The following is a 14,116-nucleotide window of genomic DNA, read 5'->3' as shown; positions in this document are numbered from 1 at the left end:
TCCCTCACATTGACGAATTAATACACAATTTGCGTCATATGAAATACTCTGGATTCCCTGCATTGTCCTTCTAAATCGAGATACGTTTCTACGGAAACGATAGCATTTTCTTTGGGGTTCCGAGTATCTCTTTTCCGATGCATTATTCCTCCTTTACTGCATCCCTCGCTCCCTCACATTGACGAATTAACACACAATTTGCGTCCATATGAAATACTCTGGATTCCCAGCATTGTCCTTTTAAATCCAGATACGTTTCTACGGAAACGATAGGATTTTCTTTGGGGTTCCGATTATCTCTTTTCCTCCTTTACTGCATCCCTCGCTCCCTCACATTGACGAATTAACACACAATTTGCGTCCGTATGAAATACTCTGGATTCCCTGCATTGTCCTTCTAAGTCGAGATACGTTTCTACGGAAACGATAGGATTTTCTTTGGGGTTCCGAGTATCTCTTTTCCGATGCATTATTCCTCCTTTACTGCATCCCACGCTCCCTCACATTGCCGAATTAACACACAATTTGCGTCCATATGAAATACTCTGAGTTCCCTGCATTGTCCTTCTATATCGATATACGTTTCTACGGAAACGATAGGATTTTCTTTTGGGAGTCGAGTATCTCCTTTCCGATGCATCATTCCTCCTTTACTGCATCCCTCGCTCCCTCACATTGACGAATTAACACACATATGAAATACTCTCGATTCCCTGCATTGTCCTTCTAAATCGAGATACGTTTCTACGGAAACGATAGGATTTTCTTTGGGGTTCTAAGTATCTCTTTTCCGATGCATCCCTAGCTCCCTCACATTGCCGAATTAACACAAAATTTGCGTCCATATGAAATACTCTGGATTCCCTGCCATCTCCTTCTAAATCGAGATACGTTTCGACGGAAACGATAGGATTTTCTTTGGGGTTCCGGGTATCTCTTTTCCGATGCATTATTCCTCCTTTACTGCATTCCTCGCTCCCTTACATTGACGAATTAACACACAATTTGCGTCCATACGAAATGCTCTGGATTCCCTGCCATCTCTTTCTAAATCGAGATACGTTTCGATGGAAACGATAGGATTTTTTTTTGGGAGTCGAGTATCTCATTTCCGATGCATTATACCTCCTTTACTGCATCCCTCGCTCCCTCACATTGACGAATTAACAAACAATTTCCGTCCGTATGAAATACTCTGGATTCCCTGCATTGTCCTTCTAAATCGAGATACGTTTCTACGGAAACGATAGTATTTTGTTTGGGGTTCCGAGTATCTAGTTTCCGATGCATTATTCCTCCTTTACTGCATCCCACTCTCCCTCACATTGCCGAATTAACACACAATTTGCGTCCATATGAAATACTCTGAGTTCCCTGCATTGTCCTTCTATATCGATATACGTTTCTACGGAAACGATAGTATTTTCTTTGGGGTTCCGAGTATCTCTTTTCCGATGCATTATTCCTCCTTTACTGCATCCCTCTCTCCCTCATATTGCCGAATTAACAAACAATTTGCGTCCATATGAAATACTCTGGATTCCCTGCCATCTCCTTCTAAATCGAGATACGTTTCGACGGAAACGATAGGATTTTCTTTGGGGTTCCGAGTATCTCTTTTCCGATCCATTATTCCTCCTTTACTACATCCCTCGCTCCCTCACATTGAGGAATTAACACACAATTTGCGTCCATATGAAATACTCTGGATTCCCTGCCATCTCCTTCTAAATCGAGATACGTTTCGATGGAAACGATAGGATTTTTTTTGGGAGTCGAGTATCTCATTTCCGGTGCATTATACCTCCTTTACTGCATCCCCCGCTCCCTCACATTGCCGAATTAATACACAATTTGCGTCCATATGAAATACTCTGGATTCCCTGCATTGTCCTTCTAAATCGAGATACGTTTCTACGGAAACGATAGGATTTTCTTTGGGGTTCCAAGTATCTCTTTTCCGATGCATTATTCCTCCTTTACTGCATCCCTCGCTCCCTCACATTGCCGAATTAATACACAATTTGCGTCCATATGAAATACTCTGGATTCCCTGCATTATCTTTGTAAAACGAGATAGATTTCTACGGAAACGATAGGATTTTCTTTTGGGAGTCGAGTAACTCTTTTCCGATGCATTATTCCTCCATTACTGCATCCCTCGCTCCCTAACATTGACGAATTAACACACAATTTGCGTCCATATGAAGTACTCTGAGTGCCCTGCATTGTCCTTCTATATCGAGACACGTTTCTACGGAAACGATAGGATTTTCTTTGGGGTTCCGAGTATCTCTTTTCCGATGCATTATTCCTCCTTTACTGCATTCCTTGCTCCCTCACATTGACGGATTAACACACAATTTGCGTACATATGAAATACTCTGGGTTCCCTGCATTATCTTTCTAAAACGAGATACGTTTCTACGGAAACGATAGGATTTTCTTTTGGGAGTCGAGTATCTCTTTTCCGATGCATCAATCCTCCTTTACTGCATCCCTCGCTTCCTCACATTGACGAATTAACATACATATGAAATACTCTGAATTCCCTGCATTGTCCCTCTAAATCGAGATACGTTTCTACGGAAACGACAGGATTTTCTTTGGGGTTCCGAGTATCTCTTTTCCGATGCATTATTCCTCCTTTACTGCATCGTTGCTCTCTCAAATTGACGAATTAACACAAAATTTGCGTCCATATGAAATACTCTGGATTCCCTGCATTGTCCTTCTAAATCGAGATACGTTTCTACGGAAACGATTGGATTTTCTTTGGGGTTCCGAGTATCTCTTTTCCGATGCATTATTCCTCCTTTACTGCATCCCTCGTTCCCTCACATTGTCGAATTATCACACAATTTGCGTCCATATGAAATACTCTGGATTCCCTGCATTGTCCTTCTAAATCGAGATACGTTTCTACGGAAACGATAGGATTTTCTTTGGGGTTCCGAGTATCTCTTTTCCGATGCATTATTCCTCCTTACTGCATCCCTCACTCCCTCACATTGACGTATTAACACACAATTTGCGTCCATATGAAATACTCTGGAATCCCGGCATTGTCCTTCTAAATCGAGATACGTTTCTACGGAAACGATAGGATTTTCTTTGGGGTTCCGAGTATCTCTTTTCCGATGTATTATTCCTCCTTTACTGCATCCCTCGTTCCCTCACATTGTCGAAATAACACACAATTTGCGTCCATATGAAATACTCTGGATTCCCTGCATTGTCCTTCTAAATCGAGATACGTTTCTACGGAAACGATAGGATTTTCTTTGGAGTTCCGAGTATCTCTTTTCCGATGCATTATTCATCCTTTACTGCATCCCTCGCTCCCTCACTTTGCCGAATTAACACACAATTTGCGTCCATATTAAATACTCTGGATACCCTGCCATCTCGTTCTAAATCGAGACACGTTGCGACGGAAACGATAGGAGTTTCTTTGGGCTTCCGAGTATCTATTTTCCGAGGCATTATTCCTCCTCTACTGCATCCCTCGCTCCCTCACATTGACGAATTAACACACAATTTGCGTCCATATGAAATACTCTGGATTCCCTGCATTGTCCTTCTAAATAGAAATACGTTTCTACGGAAATGATAGGATTTTCTTTGGGGTTCCGAGTATCTCTTTTCCGATGCATTATTCCTCCTTTACTGCATCCCTCGCTCCCTCACATTGCCGAATTAACACACAATGTGCGTCCATATGAAATACTCTGGGTTCCCTGCATTATCTTTCTAAAACGAGATACGTTTCTACGGAAACGATAGGATTCTTTTTGGGAGTCGAGTATCTCTTTTCCGATGCATCATTCCTCCTTTACTGCATCCCTCGCTCCCTCACATTGACGAATTAACACACATATGAAATACTCTCGATTCCCTGCATTGTCCTTCTAAATCGAGATACGTTTCTTCGGAAATGATAGGATTTTCTTTGGGGTTCCGAGTATCTCTTTTCCGATGCATTATTCCTCCTTTACTGCATCCCTAGCTCCCTCACATTGCCGAATTAACACAAAATTTGCGTCCGTATGAAATACTCTGGATTCCCTACCATCTCCTTCTAAATCGAGAAACGTTTCGACGGAAACGATAGGATTTTCTTTGGGGTTCCGAGTATCTCTTTTCCGATGCATTATTCCTCCTTTACTGCATCCCTCGCTCCCTCACATTGCCGAATTAACACACAATTTGCGTCCATATGAAATACTCTGGGTTCCCTGCATTATCTTTCTAAAACGAGATACATTTCTACGGAAACGATAAGATTTTCTTTTGGGAGTCGAGTATCTCTTTTCCGATGCATCATTCCTCCTTTGCTGCATCCCTCGCTCCCTCACATTGACGAATTAACACACATATGAAATACTCTCGATTCCCTGCATTGTCCTTCTAAATCGAGATACGTTTCTACGGAAACGATAGGATTTTCTTTAGGGTTCCGAGTATCTCTTTTCCGATGCATTATTCCTCCTTTACTGCATCGTTGCTCCCTCAAATTGACGAATCAACACAAAATTTGCGTCCATATGAAATACTCTGGATTCCCTGCATTGTCCTTCTAAATCGAGATACGTTTCTACGGAAACGATAGGATTTTCTGTGGGGTTCCGAGTATCTCTTTTCCGACGCATTATTCCTCCTTTACTGCATCCCTCGCTCCCTCACATTGACGAATTAATACACAATTTGCGTCATATGAAATACTCTGGATTCCCTGCATTGTCCTTCTAAATCGAGATACGTTTCTACGGAAACGATAGGATTTTCTTTGGGGTTCCGAGTATCTCTTTTCCGATGCATTATTCCTCCTTTACTGCATCCCTCGCTCCCTCACATTGACGAATTAACACACAATTTGCGTCCATATGAAATCCTCTGGATTCCCGGCATTGTCCTTTTAAATCCAGATACGTTTCTACGGAAACGATAGGATTTTCTTTGGGGTTCCGATTATCTCTTTTCCTCCTTTACTGCATCCCTCGCTCCCTCACATTGACGAATTAACACACAATTTGCGTCCGTATGAAATACTCTGGATTCCCTGCATTGTCCTTCTAAGTCGAGATACGTTTCTACGGAAACGATAGGATTTTCTTTGGGGTTCCGAGTATCTCTTTTCCGATGCATTATTCCTCCTTTACTGCATCCCACGCTCCCTCACATTGCCGAATTAACACACAATTTGCGTCCATATGAAATACTCTGAGTTCCCTGCATTGTCCTTCTATATCGATATACGTTTCTACGGAAACGATAGGATTTTCTTTTGGGAGTCGAGTATCTCCTTTCCGATGCATCATTCCTCCTTTACTGCATCCCTCGCTCCCTCACATTGACGAATTAACACACATATGAAATACTCTCGATTCCCTGCATTGTCCTTCTAAATCGAGATACGTTTCTACGGAAACGATAGGATTTTGTTTGGGGTTCTAAGTATCTCTTTTCCGATGCATCCCTAGCTCCCTCACATTGCCGAATTAACACAAAATTTGCGTCCATATGAAATACTCTGGATTCCCTGCCATCTCCTTCTAAATCGAGATACGTTTCGACGGAAACGATAGGATTTTCTTTGGGGTTCCGGGTATCTCTTTTCCGATGCATTATTCCTCCTTTACTGCATCCCTCGCTCCCTTACATTGACGAATTAACACACAATTTGCGTCCATATGAAATGCTCTGGATTCCCTGCCATCTCTTTCTAAATCGAGATACGTTTCGATGGAAACGATAGGATTTTTTTTGGGAGTCGAGTATCTCATTTCCGATGCATTATACCTCCTTTACTGCATCCCTCGCTCCCTCACATTGACGAATTAACAAACAATTTCCGTCCGTATGAAATACTCTGGATTCCCTGCATTGTCCTTCTAAATCGAGATACGTTTCTACGGAAACGATAGTATTTTGTTTGGGGTTCCGAGTATCTAGTTTCCGATGCATTATTCCTCCTTTACTGCATCCCACTCTCCCTCACATTGCCGAATTAACACACAATTTGCGTCCATATGAAATACTCTGAGTTCCCTGCATTGTCCTTCTATATCGATATACGTTTCTACGGAAACGATAGTATTTTCTTTGGGGTTCCGAGTATCTCTTTTCCGATGCATTATTCCTCCTTTACTGCATCCCTATCTCCCTCACATTGCCGAATTAACACACAATTTGCGTCCATATGAAATACTCTGGATTCCCTGCCATCTCCTTCTAAATCGAGATACGTTTCGACGGAAACGATAGGATTTTCTTTGGGGTTCCGAGTATCTCTTTTCCGATCCATTATTCCTCCTTTACTACATCCCTCGCTCCCTCACATTGAGGAATTAACACACAATTTGCGTCCATATGAAATACTCTGGATTCCCTGCCATCTCCTTCTAAATCGAGATACGTTTCGATGGAAACGATAGGATTTTTTTTGGGAGTCGAGTATCTCATTTCCGGTGCATTATACCTCCTTTACTGCATCCCCCGCTCCCTCACATTGCCGAATTAATACACAATTTGCGTCCATATGAAATACTCTGGATTCCCTGCATTGTCTTTCTAAATCGAGATACGTTTCTACGGAAACGATAGGATTTTCTTTGGGGTTCCAAGTATCTCTTTTCCGATGCATTATTCCTCCTTTACTGCATCCCTCGCTCCCTCACATTGCCGAATTAACACACAATTTGCGTCCATATGAAATACTCTGGATTCCCTGCATTATCTTTGTAAAACGAGATAGATTTCTACGGAAACTATAGGATTTTCTTTTGGGAGTCGAGTAACTCTTTTCCGATGCATTATTCCTCCATTACTGCATCCCTCGCTCCCTAACATTGACGAATTAACACACAATTTGCGTCCATATGAAGTACTCTGAGTGCCCTGCATTGTCCTTCTAAATCGATATACGTTTCTACGGAAACGATAGGATTTTATTTGGGGTCCGAGTATCTCTTTTCCCATATATTATTCCTCCATTACTACTTCCCTCGCTCCCTCACATTGCCGAATTAACACACAATTTGCGTCCATATGAAATACTCTGGATTCCCTGCATTGTCCTTCTACATCGAGATACGTTTCTACGGAAACGACAGGATTTTCTTTGGGGTTCCGAGTATCTCTTTTCCGATGCATTATTCCTCCTTTACTGCATCCCTCGCTCCCTCACATTGCCGAATTAACACACAATTTGCGTCCATATGAAATACTCTGGATTCCCTGCATTATCTTTGTAAAACGAGATAGATTTCTACGGAAACGATAGGATTTTCTTTTGGGAGTCGAGTAACTCTTTTCCGATGCATTATTCCTCCATTACTGCATCCCTCGCTCCCTAACATTGACGAATTAACACACAATTTGCGTCCATATGAAATACTCTGAGTGCCCTGCATTGTCCTTCTATATCGAGATACGTTTCTACGGAAACGATAGGATTTTCTTTGGGGTTCCGAGTATCTCTTTTCCGATGCATTATTCCTCCTTTACAGCATCCCTCGCTCCCTCACATTGACGAATTAACACACAATTTGCGTCCATATGAAATACTCTGGATTCCCTGCATTATCTTTCTAAAACGAGATACGTTTCTACGGAAACGATAGGATTTTCTTTTGGGAGTCGAGTATCTCTTTTCCGATGCATTATTCCTCCATTACTGCATCCCTCGCTTCCTAACATTGACGAATTAACACACAGTTTGCGTCCATATGAAATACTCTGAGTTCCCTGCATTGTCCTTCTGAGTGGAGATACGTTTCTACGGAAACGATAGGATTTTCTTTGGGGTTAAGAGTATCTCTTTTCCGATGCATTATTGCTCCTTAACTGCATCCCTCGCTCCCTCACATTGACGAATTACACAATTTGCGTCCATATGAAATACTCGGGATTCCCTGCACTGTCCTTCTAAATCGAGATACGTTTCTACGAAAACGATAGGATTTTCTTTGGGGTTCCGAGTATCTCATTTCCGATGCATTATTCCTCCTTTACTGCAACCCTCGCTCCCTCACATTGACGAATTAACACACAATTTGAGTCCATATGAAATACTCTGGATTCCCTGCATTGTCCTTCTACATCGAGATACGTTTTACGGAAACGATAGGATTTTATTTGGGGTTCCGAGTATCTCTTTTCCGATGCATTATTCCTCCTTTACTGCATCCCTCGCTCCCTCACATTGCTGAATTAACACACAATTTGCGTCCATATGAAATACTCTGGGTTCCCTGCATTATCTTTCTAAAACGAGATACGTTTCTACGGAAATGATAGGATTTTCTTTTGGGAGTCGAGTATCTCTTTTCCGATGCATTATTCCTCCTTCACTGCATCCCTCGCTCCCTCACATTGACGTATTAACACACATATGAAATACTCTGGATTCCCTGCATTGTCCTTCTAAATCGACATACGTTTCTACGGAAACGATAGGATTTTCTTTGGGTTATCGAGTATCTCTTTTCCGATACATTATTCCTCCTTTACTGCATCCCTCGCTCCCTCACATTGACGAATTACCACACAATTTGTGTCCATATGAAATACTCTGGGATCCCTGCATTGTCCTTCTAAATCGAGATACGTTTCTACGGAAACGATAGGATTTTCTTTGGGGTTCCGAGTATCTCTTTTCCTCCTTTACTGCTTCCCTAGCTCCCTCACATTGACGAATTAACACACAATTTGCGTCTGTATGAAATACTATGGATTCCCTGCATTGTCCTTCTAAATCGAGATTCGTTTCTACGGAAACGATAGGATTTTCTTTGGGGTTCCGAGTATCTCTTTTCCGATGCATTATTCCTCCTTTACTCCATCCCACTCTCCCTCACATTGCCGAATTAACAAACAATTTGCGTCCATATGAAATACTCTGAGTTCCCTGCATTGTCCTTCTATATCGATATACGTTTCTACGGAAACGATAGTATTTTCTTTCGGGTTCCGAGTATCTCTTTTCCGATGCATTATTCCTCCTTTACTGCATCCCTCGCTCCCTCACATTGCCGAATTAACACACAATTTGCGTCCATATGAAATACTCTGGATTCCCTGCATTGTCCTTCTAAATCGAGATACGTTTCAATTGAAACGATAGGATTTTCTTTGGGTTTCCGAGTATCTCTTTTCCGATGCATTATTCCTCCTTTACTGCATCCCTCGCTCCCTCACATTGAGGAATTAACACACAATTTGCGTCCATATGAAATACTCTGGATTCCGTGCCATCTCCTTCTAAATCGTGATACGTTTCGACGGAAACGATAGGATTTTTTTTTGGAGTCGAGTTCTCTTTTCCGGTGAATTATACCTCCTTTACTGCATCCCTCGCTCCCTCACATTGCCGAATTAATACACAATATGCGTCCATATGAAATACTCTGGATTCCCTGCATTGTCCTTCTAAATCGAGACACATTTCTACGGAAACGATAGGATTTTCTTTTGGGAGTCGAGTAACTCTTTTCCGATGCATTATTCCTCCATTACTGCATCCCTCGCTCCCTCACATTGACGAATTAACACACAAATTGCGTCCATATGAAATACTCTGAGTTCCCTGCATTGTCCTTCTATATCGAGATACGTTTCTACGGAAACGATAGGATTTTCTTTGGGGTTCCGTGTATCTCTTTTCCGATGCATTATTCCTCCTTTACTGCATCCCTATCTCCCTCACATTGCCGAATTAACACACAATTTGCGTCCATATGAAATACTCTGGATTCCCTGCCATCTCCTTCTAAATCGAGATACGTTTCGACGGAAACGATAGGATTTTCTTTGGGGTTCCGAGTATCTCTTTTCCGATCCATTATTCCTCCTTTACTACATCCCTCGCTCCCTCACATTGAGGAATTAACACACAATTTGCGTCCATATGAAATACTCTGGATTCCCTGCCATCTCCTTCTAAATCGAGATACGTTTCGATGGAAACGATAGGATTTTTTTTGGGAGTCGAGTATCTCATTTCCGGTGCATTATACCTCCTTTACTGCATCCCCCGCTCCCTCACATTGCCGAATTAATACACAATTTGCGTCCATATGAAATACTCTGGATTCCCTGCATTGTCCTTCTAAATCGAGATACGTTTCTACGGAAACGATAGGATTTTCTTTGGGGTTCCAAGTATCTCTTTTCCGATGCATTATTCCTCCTTTACTGCATCCCTCGCTCCCTCACATTGCCGAATTAACACACAATTTGCGTCCATATGAAATACTCTGGATTCCCTGCATTATCTTTGTAAAACGAGATAGATTTCTACGGAAACGATAGGATTTTCTTTTGGGAGTCGAGTAACTCTTTTCCGATGCATTATTCCTCCATTACTGCATCCCTCGCTCCCTAACATTGACGAATTAACACACAATTTGCGTCCATATGGAGTACTCTGAGTGCCCTGCATTGTCCTTCTATATCGAGATACGTTTCTACGGAAACGATAGGATTTTCTTTGGGGTTCCGAGTATCTCTTTTCCGATGCATTATTCCTCCTTTACAGCATCCCTCGCTCCCTCACATTGACGAATTAACACACAATTTGCGTCCATATGAAATACTCTGGATTCCCTGCATTGTCCTTCTAAATCGATATACGTTTCTACGGAAACGATAGGATTTTATTTGGGGTTCCGAGTATCTCTTTTCCCATATATTATTCCTCCATTACTGCTTCCCTCGCTCCCTCACATTGCCGAATTAACACACAATTTGCGTCCATATGAAATACTCTGGATTCCCTGCATTGTCCTTCTACATCGAGATACGTTTCTACGGAAACGACAGGATTTTCTTTGGGGTTCCGAGTATCTCTTTTCCGATGCATTATTCCTCCATTACTGCATCCCTCGCTCCCTCACATTGCCGAATTAACACACAATTTGCGTCCATATGAAATACACTGGATTCCCTGCATTATCTTTGTAAAACGAGATAGATTTCTACGGAAACGATAGGATTTTCTTTTGGGAGTCGAGTAACTCTTTTCCGATGCATTATTCCTCCATTACTGCATCCCTCGCTCCCTAACATTGACGAATTAACACACAATTTGCGTCCATATGAAATACTCTGAGTGCCCTGCATTGTCCTTCTATATCGAGATACGTTTCTACGGAAACGATAGGATTTTCTTTGGGGTTCCGAGTATCTCTTTTCCGATGCATTATTCCTCCTTTACAGCATCCCTCGCTCCCTCACATTGACGAATTAACACACAATTTGCGTCCATATGAAATACTCTGGATTCCCTGCATTATCTTTCTAAAACGAGATACGTTTCTACGGAAACGATAGGATTTTCTTTTGGGAGTCGAGTATCTCTTTTCCGATGCATTATTCCTCCATTACTGCATCCCTCGCTTCCTAACATTGACGAATTAACACACAGTTTGCGTCCATATGAAATACTCTGAGTTCCCTGCATTGTCCTTCTGAGTGGAGATACGTTTCTACGGAAACGATAGGATTTTCTTTGGGGTTAAGAGTATCTCTTTTCCGATGCATTATTCCTCCTTTACTGCATCCCTCGCTCCCTCACATTGCTGAATTAACACACAATTTGCGTCCATATGAAATACTCTGGGTTCCCTGCATTATCTTTCTAAAACGAGATACGTTTCTACGGAAATGATAGGATTTTCTTTTGGGAGTCGAGTATCTCTTTTCCGATGCATTATTCCTCCTTTACTGCATCCCTCGCTCCCTCACATTGACGTATTAACACACATATGAAATACTCTGGATTCCCTGCATTGTCCTTCTAAATCGAGATACGTTTCTACGGAAACGATAGGATTTTCTTTGGGTTATCGAGTATCTCTTTTCCGATACATTATTCCTCCTTTACTGCATCCCTCGCTCCCTCACATTGACGAATTACACAATTTGCGTCCATATGAAATACTCGGGATTCCCTGCACTGTCCTTCTAAATCGAGATACGTTTCTACGAAAACGATAGGATTTTCTTTGGGGTTCCGAGTATCTCTTTTCCGATGCATTATTCCTCCTTTACTGCAACCCTCGCTCCCTCACATTGACGAATTACCACACAATTTGTGTCCATATGAAATACTCTGGGATCCCTGCATTGTCCTTCTAAATCGAGATACGTTTCTACGGAAACGATAGGATTTTCTTTGGGGTTCCGAGTATCTCTTTTCCTCCTTTACTGCTTCCCTAGCTCCCTCACATTGACGAATTAACACACAATTTGCGTCTGTATGAAATACTATGGATTCCCTGCATTGTCCTTCTAAATCGAGATTCGTTTCTACGGAAACGATAGGATTTTCTTTGGGGTTCCGAGTATCTCTTTTCCGATGCATTATTCCTCCTTTACTCCATCCCACTCTCCCTCACATTGCCGAATTAACACACAATTTGCGTCTATATGAAATACTCTGAGTTCCCTGCATTGTCCTTCTATATCGATATACGTTTCTACGGAAACGATAGTATTTTCTTTCGGGTTCCGAGTATCTCTTTTCCGATGCATTATTCCTCCTTTACTGCATCCCTCGCTCCCTCACATTGCCGAATTAACACACAATTTGCGTCCATATGAAATACTCTGGATTCCCTGCCATCTCCTTCTAATTCGAGATACGATTCGACGGAAACGATAGGATTTTCTTTGGGTTTCCGAGTATCTCTTATCCGATGCATTATTCCTCCTTTACTGCATCCCTCGCTCCCTCACATTGAGGAATTAACACACAATTTGCGTCCATATGAAATACTCTGGATTCCGTGCCATCTCCTTCTAAATCGTGATACGTTTCGACGGAAACGATAGGATTTTCTTTGGGGTTCCGAGTATATGTTTTCCGATACATTATTCCTCCTTTACTGCATCCCTCGCTCCCTCACACTAACGAATTAACACATAATTTGCGTCCATATGAAATACTCTGGATTCCCTGCATTGTCCTTCTAAATCGAGATACATTTCTACGGAAACGATAGGATTTTCTTTTGGGAGTCGAGTAACTCTTTTCCGATGCATTATTCCTCCATTACTGCATCCCTCGCTCCCTCACATTGACGAATTAACACACAAATTGCGTCCATATGAAATACTCTGAGTTCCCTGCATTGTCCTTCTATATCGAGATACGTTTCTACGGAAACGATAGGATTTTATTTGGGGTTCCGAGGATCTCTTTTCCGATGCATTATTCCTCCATTACTGCTTCCCTCGCTCCCTCACATTGCCGAATTAACACACAATTTGCGTCCATATGAAATACTCTGGATTCCCTGCATTGTCCTTCTGAATGGAGATTCGTTTCTACGGAAACGATAGGATTTTCTTTGGGGTTCCGAGTATATCTTTTCCGATGCATTATTCCTCCTTTACTGCATCCCTCGCTCCCTCACGTTGACAAATTAATACACAATTTGCGTCCATATGAAATACTCTGGATTCCCTGCATTGTCCTTCTAAATCGAGATACGTTTCTACGGAAACGATAGGATTTTCTTTGGGGTTCCGAGTATCTCTTTTCCGATGCATTATTCCTCCTTTACTGCATCCCTCGCTCCCTCACATTGACGAATTAACACACAATTTGCGTCCATATGAAATACTCTGGATTCCCGGCATTGTCCTTTTAAATCCAGATACGTTTCTACGGAAACGATAGGATTTTCTTTGGGGTTCCGAGTATCTCTTTTCCTCCTTTACTGCATCCCTCGCTCCCTCACATTGACGAATTAACACACAATTTGCGTACATATGAAATAATCTGAGTTCCCTGCATTGTCCTTCTATATCGATATACGTTTCTACGGAAACGATAGGATTTTCTTTTCGGAGTCGAGTATCTCCTTTCCGATGCATCGTTCCTCCTTTACTGCATCCCTCGCTCCCTCACATTGACGAATTAACACACATATGAAATACTCTCGATTCCCTGCATTGTCCTTCTAAATCGAGATACGTTTCGATGGAAACGATAGGATTTTTTTTGGGAGTCGAGTATCTCATTTCCGGTGCATTATACCTCTTTTACTGCATCCCCCGCTCCCTCTCATTGCCGAATTAATACACAATTTGCGTCCATATGAAATAC

The sequence above is a fragment of the Schistocerca nitens genome, chromosome 2, assembly GCF_023898315.1.
Source record: "Schistocerca nitens isolate TAMUIC-IGC-003100 chromosome 2, iqSchNite1.1, whole genome shotgun sequence".
Classification (NCBI taxonomy): Eukaryota; Metazoa; Arthropoda; class Insecta; order Orthoptera; family Acrididae; genus Schistocerca; species Schistocerca nitens.
The sequence above is the reverse complement of the archived record's forward strand: the minus strand, read 5'-3'. Positions refer to the sequence as shown.